We start from the raw sequence: 20,531 nt of genomic DNA, 5'->3' as shown, positions 1-20,531 counted from the left end.
CAGCAGTCATCTTCTATTCCTAACTTATTTCGAATCATCAGTTATATCTGTGTGACCTTAGAGGACTGCTTTTGTCTGGTGTTCATCCTCATTTATTTTATTTTATTTTTTAAAACCTTTCTCTTCCATCTTAGAATTAATACTGTGTATTGGTTCTAAGGCAGAAGAGCAGTAAGGGCTTGGCAATGAGGGTTAAGTGACTTGCCCAGGGTCACACAGTAGGAAGAGTCTGAGGTCACATTTGAACCTAGGACCTCTTTCATCTCTAGGCCTGGCTCTCCATCCACTGAATCACCCAGCTGCCCCCCCAGTCACTGTCCCCATCCTCCATTTTAGAAGAGGACCAACGATATCCTGGGAGTAATATCTTGTCTTGCTCATGGATTAGATTTAAGTGAGGCAGAGTTGCACACAGTCACCAGCCTCATTCTCCCTTCCAAAGTCATGGAAGATGAAAGTGAAGACCACTGGCCATGGCCCAGAAGGCGGAGGTGATGGGATCTTGGTACCAACCTAGCATGCCTACTGTGCTTCTCTGACCTTCCTCCTTTCCTGCAGTGATTTCCCAGGCCTTGCCTGAGCCTACTAGTAGACTGCCTCGGTTATGCTGGTGGGAAGGAAGGTCGGGGAGGAGGTGGAGGGAGAACAGGTAGAAGGTATTAGCTAACCAGAAGTGGGGGGGGGGGACTCAGAGAGGCAAAAGCTTCTCCAGCCGGGACTGTTCTCCCTCCATTCAGGGCCTCACGGGGACCAGGCAGGAGACAGGAGGGGAGATTGAGATCTCTGGTCCAAAGCTGTACTAACCCCAGAGGGTGTGGAAAGGAGGCCAATGATTAGCCCTGGGTAAACGAACATGAGAGTTTTCCTTCCTTGACAACATTTTTTTTCCTGCTGCAGCCTCCCCCTTTAATGTTTGCCTTGGGAGATTGGCATCTTGGTATCTAGAGGGCCCAGCCCAGGCAGTTAATAGAGAATTGGGAGACAGGTCCCAGCCTCACCCGCCTGGGATTCCATGACTCAGTCCCTCCCCCGAGACGTTCTGCCTTTTCAGGGCTGGAAAGTCTCCTGCTACACCCTCTCCCCTGCTCACCTTAGGCATTCCCACAGTGCTATCTTATTGTCTATCCCAGAAGACTAACTGGGCAATGAAGGACAGGGCAGGAGAGGGGGCATCCTATTCCCAGGACTCCGGCTCAGTCAGTAGTGGGCTCCAATCTATGTGTCTGGGGAAGAGTGGTGACATGGTGGGGTAGGACTGGGCAGGGGGAGATTGTGCCTTGGTTGAGGATAAGGGGGATAATAATGCTTCTGGCACACTTAGTGCTTTCACACTCCTCAGCACACAGCAGAGAGCACTATGAATTTATTATACCCATTTTACAGATGGATAATTAGCATCACCACCTAGTCCCTCTGCAGGCCTTAGTCTGCTCAGGAGTCCTTACATGAGAAATCATGTAAACAAGCTTGCTTTGTTTTCTACTCTTCTTTCTTTCTTTTTTAAAAATTTAATTTAATTAAAAACATTTTTCCCTGGTTACATGATTCATGTTCTCACCCTCCCCTCTTCCCTACCCCTCCCAGAGTTGACAAGCAGTTTCACTGAGTTATACATATATTATCACTCAAATCCTATTTCCATATTATTCACTTTTATAATAGTCATCTTTTAAATCCCCAATCCCCAATCCTATACCTATATAAACAAGGGATAAATCATGTGTTCTTCTGGATTTCAACTCCCACAGTTCTCTAGATGGGGACAGCATCCTCTCTCATAAGTCCCTGTTTTCTACTTCTTAAGGGCAAAAGTTTCCTGATCTCCTGGAGATGATAGGCCCAGGAACCTTGTAAGGTTGGAGTCTGCGGCATGGGTGGGGAAGGAGTCTTCCCATCCACCCCAAGGGCTCTTAAGTCTCCTAATATATGCTGGCTTTCCTTTGGAGAGCAGAGGGAGAGAAGGAGCAATCATCCACTGGGGAAAACTGGGAGGTGGGTGGAGAGGTGCTGTCATTCCCCAGGTGAGCCACCAGGTGGGTCCATCCCATACCATAAGGCAGGAGGAGTTCTGGCCGAGGGCTTCCAGAATCACAGAATACAGGGGCTCTCAGTCTTCTAATCCACACCTGAGCAAGAATCTCCTCTATGGCAGAGGAGCCCCAATGGCTCTCCAGCTTCTCCTCAAAGATCCACTGTCAGGGCAACTCCATGCCTCCAGAGGTGGCCCATCTCCCTTTGGAAGAACTCTAATTGTTTCTTTTAAATTGGTGCCTTTTGTTTTTATAGATAGGCATCTGAGTCTTGATCTAATTAGTGCAGGGATCTCCCAGGAGAGGAAACTCCCTCTACCTATGCAGAGTAAAGCTTTTGCAATTTATATTCTTAGAGAATGTCCCCCATCATTGAGAAGTCAGAAGACCCTGTAGGGTCACATACCAGTAGGGACTCAAACCTAGATCTTCTTGGCTTCAGGAAAGCTCTCTATCCACCATACTTGAATCTCTCTCTCTCTCTCTCTCTCTCTCTCTCTCTCTCTCTCTCTCTCTCTCTCTCTCTCTCTCTCTCTCTCCCTCTCTTTCTCTCTCTCTCTCCCTCTCCCTCTCTTTCTCCCTCTCTCTCCCTCTCTCTCTCTCTTCCTCTCTGCTCTATCCCTCTCTCTTTCTCCCTCCCTCTCTCTCTCTCCCTCTCTCTTTCTCCCTCTCTCCCTCTCTCTTTCTCCCTCTCTCTCTCTCTCTCCCTCTCTCTCTCTCTCTCTCTCCCTTCATACACACACACACACACACACACACACACACACACACACATACACACACACACAAATCCCTTACCCAGGTCAGAGACTTTCCTTTTAACAAAGATGAAATAGGAAAGAAGAAAAAAAAAGTTAGCAAAATCAATCCATTGAGCATATCTGATAGGATATGCAATATTCCACACTCATAGTTCCCCAGCTCTGCAAAGGAGTGGACATTTTCTCAGCTCTTCTCACAGTCAAGGCTTTGGTATCATAATTATATAACAATTTAGTTCTTTTGGTTGTTCTTTTCATTTACATTGTTGTAGCCATTGTATTATTTGCTTGGTTCTGCTATTTCACTCTGTATCTGTTCATATAAATCTCATTTTCTCTGAATTCTTTATATATTTTTCTTTTTTGGGGGCTAATTTTTCTTTTTCAGTTCCAAATTCTTTCCCTCCCTCAATGCCTCCCCTATCCATTGAGAAGGCAAGAAATATGACGCTCAGTATCATACAAAACATATTTTCACATTAGCCATGGGGGGGGGGAAGCAATAAAAACACAGTGAAAGTAAATTGTTTCTTCAGTTACATGGATATATGACATTCATATGCCATAATTTTTTAAATCCTTCTCTCATCTAATATACAAAAAAGTGCCGGGATAGCTCTAATTCTTACTGAAGTTGTTTTTTTTTCCTTCTCTCAAGCCTAGATATAATTTGCCTCTACCGATTTCCCACTATTGCTCCTCATTTTGCTCTCAGAGGCTCTATAGAATAATCCTTTCAAATTAAGATAGTCTTTCAAATACCTAGACACAGCTATTATGTGTTTTCTTCTCCAGGATAAACATCTTTCATTTCTCTAAATGATTCTCATGTGGCATGATCTCAAGGAACCTTCAGCATCCTGGTTACCCTCCTTTGGGATAATCTCCCTTATTTAATATCATTCCAATAACATGGGAACCATAGAATTGAACATAGTACTCTAGACTTCATCTGACTAGAAGAGAGTAAAAAGGGAATATCATCTCCTTAGTCTTGGACATTATAGACCCTCTAAATTCAGCCTAAAATGGCATTAACTTTTTGGCTGCCAAATTACATTGTTGACTCATATTATTTGCAGTGTACCAAATTCCCCAAACTTTTTTAGTTCAGGGGTTTTTTACCTGGGATCTAGGAACTTTTTTTTTAACCCTTATCTTCTGTCTTAGTATCAGTTTTAAGATAGAAGAGTGGCAAAAGTTAGGCAACAGGGATTAAATGACTTGCCCAGGGTGGCACAACAAGGAAGACTCTAAGGTCAAATTTGAAGTCCTTACTCCAAGCCTGGTTCTCTATTCACTGTGCTACCTAGCTGCTCCTCTGTGAACTATTTTTAAAAAATTTTTTTAAACCTTTATCTTTCTTCCATCTTAGAATCAATACTGTGTACTGATTCTAAGGCAAAAGAGTGGTGAGGGCTAGGCAATGGGGGTTAAGTGACTTGATTAGGATCATACAGCTGGGAAGTATCTGAAGCCACATTTGAACCCAGGACCTCCTATCTCTAGGCCTGGCTCTCAATCCACTGAGCCCCCCAGTTGCCCCCCATTCCACTGTACTTTTATCCAAGCCATTGACAAAAAAGTAGTAAGCAGAAGAGAGCCAAGGACTAGACTCTACCGAAGATTCCTTCAAGGTTGCCATTAATGCCCATCCTTTGGGCATGGCCCATTGAACCCATTCAGAGTCAGAAACTAGTTGCCTGGACCATATCTTGTCATCTTTTCTGCAAGAACTTGTCAAGTGTTTTTTTTTTTTTTAATGCATTTTAAACTGTTCTCTTTGGTCCTCAAAAGGCTTCAGCCCCTTGTCCCTCTCCCTGCACATTGGGGTCTCAGCCAGGTACATAATCATTCTCTACCCCAGCTTGAAGATCTCACCCCAGTGGGGCTGGACTGGGGTTGGTGGAGCCAGGGGAGCCCTTGTGTGACCAAGAGGGAAGAGAGACAGAGGTAACTGAGCTCTCCCCCCACAGAGTTTGGAGAGTGACATGTTCCCAGGATCTGAGCATCATTCTTAGAGACTTAGAAATGCTGAGAGGAGATTCCCCTGATGCGGGGAGGTGAGATAAGAGCTTCAGTCTGAATCACTGCTGCCTGAATCAGTATGGACTTGATATATAGGGCTCTTTGAACTGTCTCATCTTCAACTACCTGGAAGTCGCAGGGGAGGCAGGAAGCTGATCACAAAATCAGAAAGAAGAACTCAAAGGGTGTCTCTAGGGATCTGAGTTCATATCCAATTTAATTCAACAAGCATTAAAAAAAAAGCAACAAAAAACTCCTTACTTCCATCTTAGAATCGATACTGTATATTGGTTCTAAGGCAGAAGAGCAGTAAGGGCTAGGCAAAGGTGGGGAGGGAGGGTCTTAAGTGACTTATCCAAGGTCCCACAGCTAAAAAGAATCTAAGGCTAGAGTTGAACTCAGGACCTCCCATCTCTGAACCTGGCTGTCAATCTACTGAGCCCCCTGGCTATCCCCTCAGCAAGCATTTATTAAGAAACTAGAGGAAAAAACCAAACCAAACCAAACAAAAAGGAAACAGGGGGAATGAATATCACCCAGGCTAAGTCTTGGATCCAAATCACTTTGGCAGGGCTTCACTTAACTTTTTTTGTCTCCTATAAGGGAGAAGGGATTTATATAATTTATATAATTCCGGCTGTGTGAAAGGCACTGTATGTGTTATCTAATCCTCACAACAATCCTTTGACACAGGTACTGTTAATATCCATTTTATTTTATTTTATTTTTTAAAAATATTTTAATCAGATAAAGGAATTTCAGAATTCATGAACATGGAAATGCAGCATTGTAGATGTACTATCCATTTTATAGTTGAGTAATGTGGGAGTAATGGGGATCCATTTTACAGTTGAGTAAACTGAGGTGTGAATTTAAAAACTACTCCACCTTACTTAGACCACACTTTAGAAGATCTGATTTAACTATTTCCTGATTGTAACAATGGAGATACTTGGTTTAATAGAATCAGGTCTTGGGACTTCTACATTGCTCCACCCTACTTAGTTTAACAAGGTCAAGAATGCCTGCATCATACTCAAAGATTAAGTATAAATGGCCTTCAACAGACATGTACAGAAACAGTGGACAGACCCCTGGACTATTCTAAGTCAAGCTAAGCTATCATTGGTACAGATGAGACGCAGGAAAGTGACGTAAAACCATCTATATAAAGCATGTCACTTCCTCTCTCTCCCTCTTTTCCCGGAGAGGTGTCTCTGGCTGGCAGCGTGCTAAGCATTCCGACATCTTGGTGTGGTGGCAGCTATTTGTCTGGGTTTTGGAGATGACTTTTCCCTTGAGCTAATTCAGGTTCAGGCATCTTGGCTGAGCCCTCTTGGAGTTCAGGCTGATTCCTTCCTCTTTCACCCTCCAAATCCTTACTTTCTAGATCCCCTAATCTTCCCGCCTGGTACAAGCCAGGCAGGAGAAAATCCTACACCCTTTTCCTTCTCCCTTCTTCTTAATTTCTTTCCACTATATTAATTAAATCACCATAAAATTTCAGACTGAATTGGGTATTTTTATTATTTGGGATATCCATGGTGACCAAATAATTAATATATCTTAAGTCACAACACCAAAATTATCCTTTACAGAGGCAAATAGAGGTTAAGTGACTTGCCCAGAACCATACCGCTAGAAAGTATCTGAGGCTAGATTTGGACTCAGGTTAGTAGTCTGGTGGGAGACCTTTGTGAAATCAATTTTTAAAAATTTTACATTAATACCTATTACATTTTGTTTTATTAGATTCAATCCCAAATTCTATTTTGTCAAGATCTTTTTGGAGTCTTTGTATTCACCCTTCAGTGGGGCCCTTCTCTGAATAATGCAAAAAAAACCCCTAAATATAAAATATTTTACAAGTAACTATACTGAAAAAACATTTATCAAAATATTTTTTGAAAGTTCATGAACCTCAGATTAAAAATCCCTCTTATGTGCACCCGATAGGTGGCTAAATGGATGGAGTCAAGAGGACCTAGGTTCAAATGAAGCCTCAGACACTACCTAGCTATGTGACTCTGGGTAAGTCACTGAACCCCCACTGTCTAGCCCTTACTGCCCTTCTGCCTTGGAATTGTTATCATTTCTAAGACAAAATGTAAGGGTTTAAAAGAAAAAAGAATTCCTCTTATGTGTTCTCACTGCCATTGCTTCTCGTCATTTTCCTTGGGTACCCTAATACCCAGTTCCTGGGAAGGAGAGGGAGAAGGGGAGAGAGAGAGAGAGAGAGAGAGAGAGACAGAGAGACAGAGAGAAACAAAGAGACAGAGAGACAGAGAGACAGAGAGACAGACAGAGACAGATGCAGAATACTATCTTTACCTCCAGGATCTCTCCCGCCCCACCTGGAACACAGAACACAGGCTGGAATGTCTACTGATTCTTTGACATCCAACTCAAATGTTGCCTCTTCCCTAATCCTCTTAATTAACTTTAATCTTCCCCCTCAGACCTCACTTAGCTCTTTATTCTGCATGCCTTTGACACAGCTGCCTTGGGTTATTTTGTATTATCCATTGCTGTGGCAATGCCCTATTCCATTTAATAATAAAGGAATAATGTCATTAATCAATTGTTTCAATCTTGTTGGACTCTATATGACTCCATTGGAGGTTTTCTTTTTTTTTCTTTTCTTTTTTGGACGTAGTTTTCTTGCCAAATAAAGATACTGGAATGGTTTGCCATGTCCTTCTCCAGTTCATTTGTCAGAGGTGAAAACTGAGGCAAACAGGGTTAAGTGACTTGCCCAGGTTCACACAGCTAGTATCTAAGGACAGATCTGAACTTAGGAAAATGAGGGTTCTTGTCTCTATTCACAGTGCCACTTAATTGCAATAATAGCTAGCACTTCCATAGCGCTTTAAGGTTTACAAAGCACTTTACAAATATTATCTTATTTGGGCCTCACAACAACTCTGGGAGTTAGATGCTATTATTCTTCCAGTTTTACAGATGAGGAAACTGAGGCTTAAATGACCTGACCATATGATAGAACCTAAAGGTCATGGACCATTGAAATGAATTATTCTCAGCCACCCATTCCATCAGAGGAAGTCTTCACATGCATCCTTCTAACTCACTGATAGGTTTGAGGTGCGTCACTTTACCTCTCCCTGGGTTGGCCCATCTGCTGAGAAGCATGCTTGGAGCCACAGGTTCAAGAGCTGGGTGAGAGGTGAACATCTAGGGCTACCCCATGGGGTCAGGATGCCTTTAATATGACTGACCAAGAGTTTGTACTAGAATCGAGAGAAGAGTCAGCCCTGTTATTTTCTTGTACTTTTGTTCTCCTATCATCAGTATTATCTTCAAACAGACACTTATTTCTCTGTAGGAATCTTTTAGAGTCCCAAGTTAATTTTGTAAGGGTTAGTTTAGTTAAAGCTAGATAATCTCATCCATAAATCCATTCAACCTGGCAAATGCAAACTGTAGTACACTTCAGTTTACTGAAAGTTATTTCTTTTTGAAAGAATTGAAAGTCAATTTTTTTGCCAACAGGAGCAAATAAGAAATGCTCTGTATGGCATTCAAAGTCCTTTATGACATAGCCTCCTCCTTCTTTTCCAGTCTTCTTACACTTTACTACCTGGAGGTACTCTTGGATCCAATGTCACTGATCTCCTGGCTTTTCCATGAACAATGTAAGGGTAAATTTAGGGTTGAGACTGAATATAAATTTAATTGGTCACCAGGGATTTAATTCAAATTCCAAATAAAATACTCAAGTCAGTTTGGAAATTTTATGGTGGTTTAATTAATATAGAGGGAAGGAATTAAGAAGAAGAGAGAGAGGGAAAAGGGTATAGGATATCTCTGGCCTAGCCTGTGCCAGGGTGAGTTCAAAGACCTCCACCACCAGGCCTCAGAAGATTAGAGACTTCCTAAGAGGATAGTGTTTTGTAAGGTAAAGGAAAAAGGAATCAGTCTAAACTCTGAGAGAGTTCAGTGAAGACGCCTCACCTGAACTAGTCTACTAAGTTTCTCCAAGTTTTGTATCAAGGATGCTCACTGCCAAACCCGGACAATAGCTGCAGCCACGCCAAGATGCCAAGATGCCCAGCACACTGCCACCAGCCACAAGAGCCAGAACCACCTCTCTGCAAAAAGAGCCCAGTGAGAGGAAGTGACACGAAATATATAGACCATTTTTACATAACTTCCTGTATCTCACATGTACCAATGATAGCTTAAGCTTGACTTAGGACAGCCCAGGGGGTCTGTCAGTTGTTTCTGATTTGTCATTTGCTAGCACGTGTCTGTCATAGGCCACCCTTCTCAACACTTAATCCTTAAGTAGGGGTGTAGACATTCCTGTTTTGTTAGACTAAACAGGGTGGAGTAAATCTAAAATTCACAATCCCCCCTGATGATGATTGGGAGACTAGTCCCCCCAATTGATCACTAAACATAATCATCATGCACCTCTTCTTACTTACACTTCTTCTAACTGCAGGTGCATACAAAATTTCACCTTCTGAGAGGAAACTACAACAGTTAGATAAAAGAGGGAAATAGAAGAGAGAGAGACAGCAAAACCAATGTTTGCTCGGTGCATTGACAAAAACTAATTAGGGGGCAGTCCCCTTTTGGCATAAGAGTATACATTCAAATAAAGTTGCAATCAAACTTCAGTTCAATCAACCTCACCCAAAGTTCATTCTGGATCTTCTTGATGTGGTGTAGATTTTCTGGCATCTTTCTGCAACAGTTCATTCTCTGGATTTTGGAGTTAGCAAGCTACTTTCCTTGAAGGTCTTTCTTGAACAAAATTTCAAAATCTTGAATTTTTATTAAAATACAATCCCCACCCTGAAGTAGGTGTTGAGAAACATCCAGTTCAGCTCAGGATGCATGGTTGAGTTATGGGGTTGTATGAGTCAATTATCAAAAGAATAAACAAAAAAGAACAAAAATAAAAATTAATGGAAGAAAAATTAAACTATTTTTTTAAGAAGTAAGAATTCAAAATCAGTATCAAAATATAAAAAAATCTATGTATACAAAATTTTGAGTAAGAAAGAATAAATTCATAATAGGGCCTTGTATTAGGGTCCAATTAAGGTAATTTCTAATCCCACAAGTCTGTAGGACAGAATGCAGTAATATTTCACTTACCCATTTGCAGCCAAGACTACAGGAAGTTGCCATACTATAAGAAAGAAAAAGAACTAGAATTTTATTTTGATAGGGAAGTGTCATTCCCTGGTCTGATTTTTTGTTGTTCTCAGGAATACAGGGAGCCAGGATGATAGCCAAACTTTGGTACTTGTCTGTATTTCGCAAAGAGTGTGGATACAAGAAAGTCCTGCATCTTAACATAGGGCAAGTCTCACACAACCTCAAGTTTCCCACTAGGTTTAAGTCCTTTTTTATTGGCTTAGAAGTGTATCAATACTACCTGGATTGGTTTCTTTCTTTTTGACCTGTGCTCTTTTTGGCACTATTCAGTTTAAGTGTGTGCTCCTTGTTTTTATACCATTTCCTAAAATCAGACATAAACATTAATCACAGTCCCATAACATTTTATCAATAAATGACAGGTTCCCACAGTTTAAAGCTTTTTGGGTATGCATTAATATTATAGCAAGTATATACATATATATATATATTTAAACATATTACTGCAGAAAAAATTAATATTGATTGTATATACCTTAAGTACAAGAAATGAAAAAAAGGAAAAAAAATAAAAATTCTAATCAAAATAAAAGAAAAGCAATAATAAAAATAAGGGAAAAAATTCAGGGATTCAATGTGTTCCCAAAAAACAATATCAATTTGTCTATGGATTATTATCTCCAATGCTTGTGATAGGATAAAGTCAATCAGTCTCAATAGAAGTGACGTGCTTCAAATGCAAAAAATTAGAGAGAGAAAATCAAATACTATATGGCACAAGTAAAGTGCAACAAAATAGTACAGATCCATCAATAGGGAAGAAAAACAAAAATGTTAAAAATGTATATATTTCATAATTGCAGGGGTACTGTATTAAAAAATCCATTTCCTCCTTTATCTTCCTTCTTCTTGCTACTATTTGGAGGGGAGACAAAACTGAAAAGGGTTAATATATACAAAAACATTAGGATCTAAGAGGTATCACCTTCATAGTATTTGGGAAGTTCCTTGGGCACCTCCCTGAGGAGCATTAGCACCCCAAGTATTTTTTTGAGGAGCACCACTTAAGTTATATTGTGGAGTCATTTGGTTTGAGTTATCATTTTCCTAAAATCTATTCCTATAGTTATCATTCCTAAAGTTGTGGTTTCCATTATTATTATTATAGTTATTTCTATAATTATAATTTCTGTAGTTGTTATTAAACTGCATATTCTTTCTGATTGCCTTGAATAAAGTTCTACACTCTATCATTCTGCGGCCCTTCTTCTCACAGAATTGGCAGGTAATGGATCGATAATTAGATTCTTGGAGAGGGGCAAGTGCCATTGGTTGAGGATCATGCCCTTTTTACAGTTTAGCAATCTTATCTGTTAAATATGTCAGTCGTTTCTCAATTTTCTCCATGAGATCATTAGTCTCTTCCTCCTTTTCTTTGTTTCCCTTTGAAACATATAGAGCAATTTTTTGTAATTCTTCAAGAACCATCTGTGGCCACCTTGGGCAATGTGTTCTAAAATGTTATTCTAAATTATTCTAAAATAAAATAATCCCTAATCACTTTGCAAGGGATATTGACAAAGTGCCTTCTAATTTGTCTTATGCAATTTTATTTAGAAAGGTCAAAATCCAGGTATTGACCCCCAAACTCAATTATTCTGTCCATGAATATGGAGGGTGTCTCTTCCTCATTTTGCTGAATTCTTTCAAATTCTGTCCACTTATCTGTACTGTCTACACACTCTGGCATGGCTGTTAAGATGGCCTCCGTACAACGGTATAATTGTAAATAATCCTCAGAGTTGTTATAGTCCCATTTGGGATTCTGAGATGGCCAGTGTGCTGCATTTCGCCCCCGGGCTTTATTGACATGAGAAATTATTTAATTTTTCTCACATTCAGTTAAAAAAGCATGTAGCAAGTTTTCAACATCTTTGTAAGACAGATTATACTGAAAAAATATGTCTCTCATCTTTTTCGTTACCAGAAAGGAATCTTGTTCATATGTGGGAATATTTCTTGTGAATTCATTTATTTCTTGGGGAGTAAATGGTATATTGTGCCTTAGAGTCACCACATCCCCATTGCGTCCTATTTCAGGTACTTCTCTTAGAGGAAAAAGGCCTCTAGTTGAATTTGGTACCTGAGAGCCAGTTTGACTAAAAGGAGTTTCTTTAGAAGGACGAGATTTCTTTGGGGCTGGAATTGGTTTTTGGGTAGGAGAAGTAACAGAAGAAACTGGGATTTCAGAAGTTTGGGTTTCAGGAGAAGGGTCCTGGGAATTAAGTTCAGCCAAGATTTGCAGACCACGAGAGAACCAGTCTGCTAGCTGAGCTATAGGAGAGGTGTTTTCCATCTCCATTTCGGGGAAGGGAATTTCCTCATTTAGAAACAAGTTTGTCAGGGTCAGACATGTTTTTGGTGGCGTCAGTATTTGTCAATTGATCCTGTAAGAAGCATTTTAAATTATCCAATTGGTTTTGCACGTTTTCCTGCATTTTAGCTTCAATTATTTCAAGGTTGCATTTCTCATCACAGTATTTAGGAGTATAAAATGAAATTACCTAATAACATAAGAAATTGGAGGTATTCTGGAATCTTTAATGTCCCTAATTCTTCAAATGCCATACAAATGTTGTAGAATGTAGTATTTATTTTTATATATATTTTGTAATTATTTAAAATTTTGGTTTAAAAAAATTGGTTTTAGTCAGTAGATGTCTCTACTGGTTAGGGGTTAAAATCAGGGAGTGAAAAAGATTTGGGTGTAGTGGCCTTTTTTTTAAAGAGCCAATCAAGTTCCCTAGGCCAAAAGGAGACAGAAAACAAAGCCTTTTTCCTGAGGCTAAGACTGAGTTTTTGTTTGATTTGGGAGGGGTCACAAGTCTCCTCTACTTTACCTTCAGGGTAAAACAGTTTCTCTCTTTGAGTAAAGCCTTCCCTTTTCCTAGCTGGCCTCACAGGTTGTTGTTGTTGTTGTTGTTTTTTAACTCCTCACTTAATTTTAAAACTAGAGACATGTGGGGAGCAGGACAAGACCAAAACTTTCTCCAGGTTTTTCTCATCGCTAGTTAAGAGTAATCTAGGCAGTATTGTCAGTGAGAGTGGGCTCATTGGGTTGTTTGTTCCTTAAGAGAAGGGGGATTCATGCTTTTAGGTTAAAAAAAAAAACAGCTGTGTTCAATTCAAATGAAAGTGAAAAGAGAAAAGAAAATGTTTTATACTCACCTGATCTTGCAGCTGTGTTTCGAACTGTTGAGTTAGATGCTTAAAAGACTGAACTAGGCTACTAAGCTTCTCTCAGTATTGTATCAAGGACACTCACTGCCAAACCTGGACAATAGCTACAGCCACGCCAAGATGCCAAGACGCCCAGCATGCTACCGCCAGAGTCACCTCTCCATGAAAAGAGCTAGAGAGAGAGAGAGAGAGAGAGAGAGAGAGAGAGAGAGAGGAAGTGACACGAAATATGTAGACCATTTTTACATCACTTTCTTGCATCTCACATGTACCAATAGTAGCTTAAGCTTGACTTAGGACAGCCCAGAGGTCTGTCAGTTGTTTCTGATTTGTCATTTGCTAGCACATGTCTGTCACAGGCCATCCTTCTCACTACTTAATCCTTAAGTAGGGGTGTAGACATTCCTGTTTTGTTAGACTAAGCAGGGTGGAGTAAATCTAAAATTTCACTCCAGCTCTCTTCTAATCTCACCTTCTTCCGGGCCAGCCCATGCACTCACATTGCTGGCAGAGCAACACACAGCCCTGACCACCTCACCTCCTGCTCCAAACCCCTTCTGCTCCTCTTTATCTACTAAAATAAAGTCCGAGGCACTTATCATTTCTCTCCAACTCAGAGAATCATAGGGACAGACCTGAAAGGAACCTCAGAGACTATGCTTTAGGAGTATCCTATATGCCAGTCTCCTTAGTGTTCACCAAGCATTCCATGTGCATTTTCTCCTGATATCTTTAAAAAATTGTTGTTCTTGTTTTTTCTTCTTGGAGTGAAAAGGAAGGAAAGAAAGAAAATGAGTATTTAATAGCTTGCTATGTGCCAGGCACTGTGCTAAATAAGCTCTTTTATAAAAATGATCTCATTTGATCCTTAGAACAGCTCTGGGAGGTGAGTACTCTTATATCTCCTTCACTATTGCTAAGCTGCCATCTCATCTGATTTTCTCACTTTTATGTCTCCTAATTTATAGTTGAAGAAACTGAGGAAGATAAAAGTTAAATGACTTACCCAGGGTCACACAACTGGTATGTGTCTGAGTCTGTATTTGAACTGAGATTTTCCTGACTTCCAGGCCCAGAGTTCTGTCTGTTGCTCCACCTATCAGCCTCTAAAACAGAATACTGGATTTGGATTTAGAAGACCATTGAAATCTAGGATCTAGCACTTATTTTCCATATCGCCTTGGACAAATCAGACGACCACTATCAGCCTTGCTTATCTATGAAATGAGAAAGTGGGCTAAATAATCTTTTCAAAAGTTAATTTTTTTTTGTTTTGCTCAATATATCTCCCCTAGAGGCCCAGTCCATATTACAGAGAATGAAAAAGAAAGGGAGAAAATAGCAGTTCTAGTTATAAGCATGGATGACTGAAAAGATGTATGTTAATTGTTTATCCTTTGTTTTCAAAGAGGGCCAGTGACTTTACTAGATGATATCTTGATGCTTATAAATTGGATTTAAGTGAGGCACAGTTATACAAGGTTATTGACTTCACTTTCTCTTCCAGAGTCATCAAAGTCCAATATTTAGAGGTGAAAGGTACCTTAAAAATTATCTAGTCTCCAGAAGGTTCATACCCTTTGATTCAGAGATCCCACTATTAGACATATATCCCAAAGATGTCAAAGACAAAAAGGTTTCCTATATATGAAAATATTTATAGCAGCCCTTTTTATGATGGAAAAAAACTGGAAGCAAAATAGTTGCCCATCAGTTGGGAAATGACTAAATGAACTGTGGCACATGAATATAATGGAATATTACTGTAGTGTAATAAATGATAAATAGGAAGCCTACAGAGACATATATAATTACATGAACTGATAAGAAATGAAATAAGAACCAAGAAAACAATATACAAAAATGACTACAAAAATATAAATGGAAAGAACAAGAAAAAATCAAAACTGAACCTTCTGTAATTATAATGACCAAACCTGGCCCTAAAGAAGCCTTATGAAAATTCATTTCTCTCCCTTCTTGGCAGAGGCAGAGTACTCTAATATGGAACTCTGTGCTGGTGTGTGGAGTATGGTAGACACTTAACAAATATTTATTGATTGACTGACACCAAATCAGGCTTAGAGCTTTCCCATAAATGATCTCTAATTTCCATATTTTTGTTGAGGGCGTTGGGTTGCACAGGTTCATAACCTTAGACTGGCTCATTCTTGACTTCTCACTCTCTCACCCTACATAAAACAGTCATAAAAACCTTATTGTTTCTGCCTCCATAATAAAACTCACGTCTGTCTTGTTTTCTCCACTCAAACAGCCACAGCCCCAGTTTAGGACCTCACCTTCCTTGTCTCTCTGTAATAACCTCCTAATAGGTCCCCCTCCCTCCTGCCCTATTTGTTATGTTTTCATTTTCCTTTACATGCTCAAAATTCCAGAAAGAGGACCTTTGTGCTATTCTCTGGACATGACATTCCATTTTCCAGCTCCATAATTTTCATAGACCATCCAATGCACTTGGAGCCAGGTTGTAAAAGACTTAAAACTCAAACAAAAGAGTTTGTATTTGATCCTAGAGATAATGGGAAATCACTGGAGTTTATTGACTAGGGGAGTGATACGGTCAGAATCATGCTTGAAGAATATAAAATCTTACTGCAAAGGCAGATTTGAGCAGATAGGAGAACAGCTAGATGAGAGAGAGGTTTTCAAAAAGGTCCTAAATTTTGTCAGGACAGACTCTTATTGGCCTGGTTCCCTACATCCCCCACAGACTGATCATCAATCCATGTTTCAGTAGCAACATCCAAAATCTTCTATGGGAAAGAGTACCACCACCCTCTGCCCATCTAACATGGAAGGAGAAATTATACCCCCTTCACCCTCTTCAGAGTGTGTTTCTTTGTGTGTGTGTGCTCAGCTGGCTCAAGTTACAACAACTGATTTTCTTTTTAAACCTTTACCTTCTATCTTAGTGTTAATTCTAAGATAGAAGAGTGGCAAGGGCTAGGCAATCAGGGTTAAGTGACTTGTCCAGGGTCACACAGCTGGGAAGCATCTGAAGCTAGATGTGAACACAGGTCCTCCCTACTCCAGACCTGGTACTCTAACCACTGCTCCCTAGCTACACCTCACCAATTGATTTTCTGAGCCCTCTATAGTGGCTTCAAGGAGAAAGCCCATAGCTAAAGTCTGGCACTATTTAGGCAAGACAGTTCAAAAGTCAGGATCTAATTGTCCCCAGAGCAGACTTGGGTCATAAGGGGAAGATTGTGTGGAGGTCATGGATAAATCCAATTCACTAAACCCTCCTCTTTTGAAAAGATCACAGCCTTTCATTAGAAAAATGGCTATAGAGGGAATTCATCTTTATGGAAGCAAATATTCAGAATTCCCCATTTTATTCTCCAAAAAAAAGGCAACCAAAGAAAATCTCTGTCTGATACTTCCAAATAATTCGACTGACTTTGTAAGAGCAAGTCATCTGTAAACTCTGTAATCAGGGAAGGAGCCAATATATAAGGATGTACTTCTTACCGTGACAGCATTCTACAACTAACAAATACTCTGAATTTCCCCCCCCAGAGTACAGGCTCATTATCTATTGTTTTAATAATTCATTGCCTTGCTGTTTACATTTCTTCTGTAAACTCCCAAGTAACTTGGGGCTGAAAAACCCCTCTTCCATACACCCTCTAATTCCCCCATAGAGGAATTCACTCCTTGGGAAGTAGTATTTAGAAGGGCCAGTAATAGGATAAGCCTGAGGCTCCCTTACCACCTGTTCCAGTTTTCACTCCTGATCACCCCTTCTCCCATTTTTCTCTCTTACAGCTCTAATCTTAGCTGAGTTGAATACACTCTTCAGAGCAACCTCTAGGTCAGAGATCAAAGCTCCCCCTTGTCCTACTGGTCCCCATTTCCATTGCATTGCTATTTTTTCCCTTGGCTAATTACTATGTTCATTAATCTTTCTTTTGCCTTCAAAGGCATGGTATTTAAAAATCAAAAGCTCATTCACCTCTGCCTCCAATAGATACAGGGGCAATTTATCTTTCCTCTCCTTGCTTTGGCAATACAGCTTTTCCAAAGATGCCAATAAGAGCTAGAGAATATTTTTATCATCTCCACTAGGTTCCTCAATATCTATTATGCCAACCCCATAGGGTGAATGGGAACTTTCTTCTTGTTCCAATGAAAGTGCTCCCGATGGGGGCAGCTGGGTAGCTCAGTGGATTGAGAGTCAGGCCTAGAGAGGGGAGGTCCTAGGTTCAAATCTGGCCTCAGACACTTCCCAGCTGTGTGACCCTGGGCAAGTCACTTGACCCCCATTGCCTAGCCCTTGCTGCTCTTCTGCCTTGGAGCCAATACACAGTATTGTTTCCAAGATGGAAGGTAAGGGTTTAAAAAAAAAAGTGCTCCCCATATATCTCAACAACATTTTTATCACTGGAAACCAAAATCCTTTATCTAACGAGCTCTTCATTCATGGGTTCCTTCTTTCCCCAGTAGCCATGCCAAATATTTGGGGCCAGGCCAGGTCCGCAAGTTGGGATTAAGGGTTCAAATAATAGTCATAGCCCATAAAGTGAAATAAAAATAATTTTACTTATCACAAGAAATTAAAAGAATCCTGGGTTTAGTTTAAAAGTATATAAAATGGGGGCAGCTAGGTATCCCAGTGGATGGAGCATGATGCCTGGAGTCTGGAGGACCTGGGTTCAAATTTAGCCTCACACACTTCCTAGCTGTGAAATGTTTAACCCCAATTACCTAGCTGCTCTTCTGTCTTGGAATTAATACTAAGATATAGGGTAAGGGTTTTTTTGTTTTGTTTCTTTTAAAAAAGTATATAAAACACTATAACCTTTCATTTCCACAGTCATTAGGTCAGAAATCATTCCCCGCAGGTGAAACAAACTCGGGAATAATCTTTGCCTCATTTCCTCCCCCCCTCCCCCAGGCTGAGTCTCTTATACTTCCAGCAGCAAAGGAAACCAAATGGACTGTGTCCCCTTCAAGGACCATCCCAGGCTGTACCACAGAAGAAGGGGAAAAAAGAAAGACCAAGGGTTAAAGGGAAAGGATGGAGAAGAGATTCCACCTGCAACTGCAGGGGATGTTCATTCCATCAAGTCTATGGACATGGCAGCCTGGCCTCTTCCAATAGCCCCCATACCTCTCTCTACCCACACAAAACAAGGGCAAATTCTACCACAAACTGGAAGCCAGACGACTGAGAAATAAGTGAGACGAGAGTTAAATCGGTGGGTATGGACAGCTTTTTCTGGGATTTTGGTTATAAATGGAAGCAGAGATATATGAGGATAGCTTGAGAGGTAAAGGCTGCTATTTTTTAAAGTGGAAATTCTGGGCATGTTTGTAAGGAGGAAGGAAGGACTTAGTGCATAAAGATGGGCTTCTCCTGTGACTTTGAACATCAAGCAAATCTTAACCAAGTCAGCCTTGGAAAGATTTTTTCTCCTTTGAATTCCAGTATCATATACAGTCTCAAACACCCACCGGTGTAAATCACGTTTTGTGTTTTTGTTTGTTATCCTTCTCTAGGTGTATCATTCCTCTGAGGAGTTTATAAACTTCTTCAGGGAAAATAGAAAAAGAGGCCATGTCCAATATATGCATAAGTTAAGACATCACCCCATGATAGTCCTCTTCAAAAATGAAGGATGGGAATTGAGAGCCAGGCCTGGAGACAAGTGGTCCTTGGTTCAAATCTGGCCTCAGATACTTCCTAGTTGTGAGACCCTGGACAACTCACTCAATCCCATTTGCCTAGCCCTTACTACTCTTCTGCCTTGGTACCAATACTTGGTATTGATTCTAAAACAAAAAGTAAGGTTATTTTTTAAATTAAGAGGCTACTATGTGCCTGGCCCTATGCTAAATCATTGCAAATATGATCTCATTTGATTCTTCCAATAATCCTATGAGGTAGGTTTTATGGTCCCCATTTTATAGTTGAAGAAACAGAGGCAAACAGGCTTAAGTGACTTGTCAGGAGTCAGTCAGTGTCTGGGGTCAGATCTGAACTCAGGAAGATGAGTCTTCTGACTCTAGGCCAAACGCTCTGCTACCAAATTATCCTTGGTAAGACCTTAACGTCCCCTAAAGCTTCCTGTATCTCTCTTCCCCTTTTAAGCCACATATCTAAAACAGCTGTCTATATTTATTGCCTCTGCTTCTCCTCTTCTCACTTATTTCTCAGCCTACCACTCAATTTTAACTGCCTTCTCCAAAGTTACCAATAAGCTCTTAATAACCCACTCTGATGGCCTTTTCTCAATCCTCCCCATTCTCAATATTTCTGCTGAATTTAACATCATTAACCTCCTGGATTCTTCCTCTTCTCTGGGCTCTCAGGACACCTTCCTCTCTTAGTTGCCCTCCTACCTCCCTTGGGAAATCCATCTCACAACCCCTAATTTTCAGTATACCCAAATGCCCCTTGTCCTCTCTCTTCTCTTCATTCTCAGGGACCTCCATGGCTCGCATGGGTTTGGTTATCATTCCATGCAGATGAGTTCCAGAATAAGGTATGTGAGCTCCAGTTGCACACCTCAAACCGAAGATTAGATATTTCACTTTTTTAAATAGCAAATTTCCACATCAGTTTTCTGATTGTGAGTTTAGACTCACAGAACCACGGAATCCTCCTCTTTCCCTCTGTGAGGCTAAGTCCCCTGCTTGGGTTCACACGGGGCACGAGGGTCAGAGCTGCTAGTTGCTGACACAGGGAGTGATGTACACACATAGAGAATATGAGGCAGATACAGGCGTGTTGTTTTTCGTCCTTTGTTTTCAAGCTCTTACAGACTTTTATAAAGGGAGGCAGAGTTGTACAAAGTCGTCAACCTCACTCTCTTGTCCGGAGTCATCAAAGTCCAGTGGCAGATCAAGAGTCATGGACGCAGGAGGAAATTCTTTTGTGGATCATTTGTTTCTTGGCAGTTTTAAATGATCAGTTTTTAAAATCAGCCATTTTAAAATGGAAGCAACTTGACTAAAAATTGGTCACAGAATTTTGAGACTGTTAAAGCAGCTGAATGACTCAGTGGATAGTCAGGCCTAGAAATGGGGGATCCTAGGTTCAAATCCAGCCTCAGACATTTCCAAAGCTGTGTGACTGAGCAAATCACTCAACCCCCATGGTCTAGCCCTTACTGCTCTTTAACCTTGGAACCAAGATTCAGTATTGTTTCTAAGATGAAAGATAAGGGTTAAAAAAAAGTGCAATATGGTGAAGGGAGTGGGGAGAGTCAGGATGACTGGTAATGAATGGCGTAGGGTGCAGTGGATGGCCTTGGCGCAAAGTGTTATCATCCATCCATTCTACCAAAGGACGTCTTCACCTGATTAGGGTAGA

General features: G+C 40.6%; 1 long non-coding RNA gene across 1 annotated transcript in view; it reads left to right on the top strand.

The window, feature by feature from the left end:
- LOC103103767 (uncharacterized) overlaps positions 1–20,095 on the top strand; it is a 59,905-nt gene extending 39,810 nt beyond the window's left edge. Inside the window, exon 4 of the long non-coding RNA XR_008916442.1 lies at positions 18,111–20,095. This is a non-coding gene — a long non-coding RNA (uncharacterized LOC103103767). The remainder of the gene's footprint in view (positions 1–18,110) is intronic.
- Positions 20,096–20,531: the final 436 nt, after the last annotated feature.

Source organism: Monodelphis domestica, chromosome 2 (genome assembly GCF_027887165.1).
Source record: "Monodelphis domestica isolate mMonDom1 chromosome 2, mMonDom1.pri, whole genome shotgun sequence".
Classification (NCBI taxonomy): domain Eukaryota; kingdom Metazoa; phylum Chordata; class Mammalia; order Didelphimorphia; family Didelphidae; genus Monodelphis; species Monodelphis domestica.
Note: the sequence above shows the minus strand (reverse complement) of the source record. Positions and strands in the feature narration are given on the sequence as shown.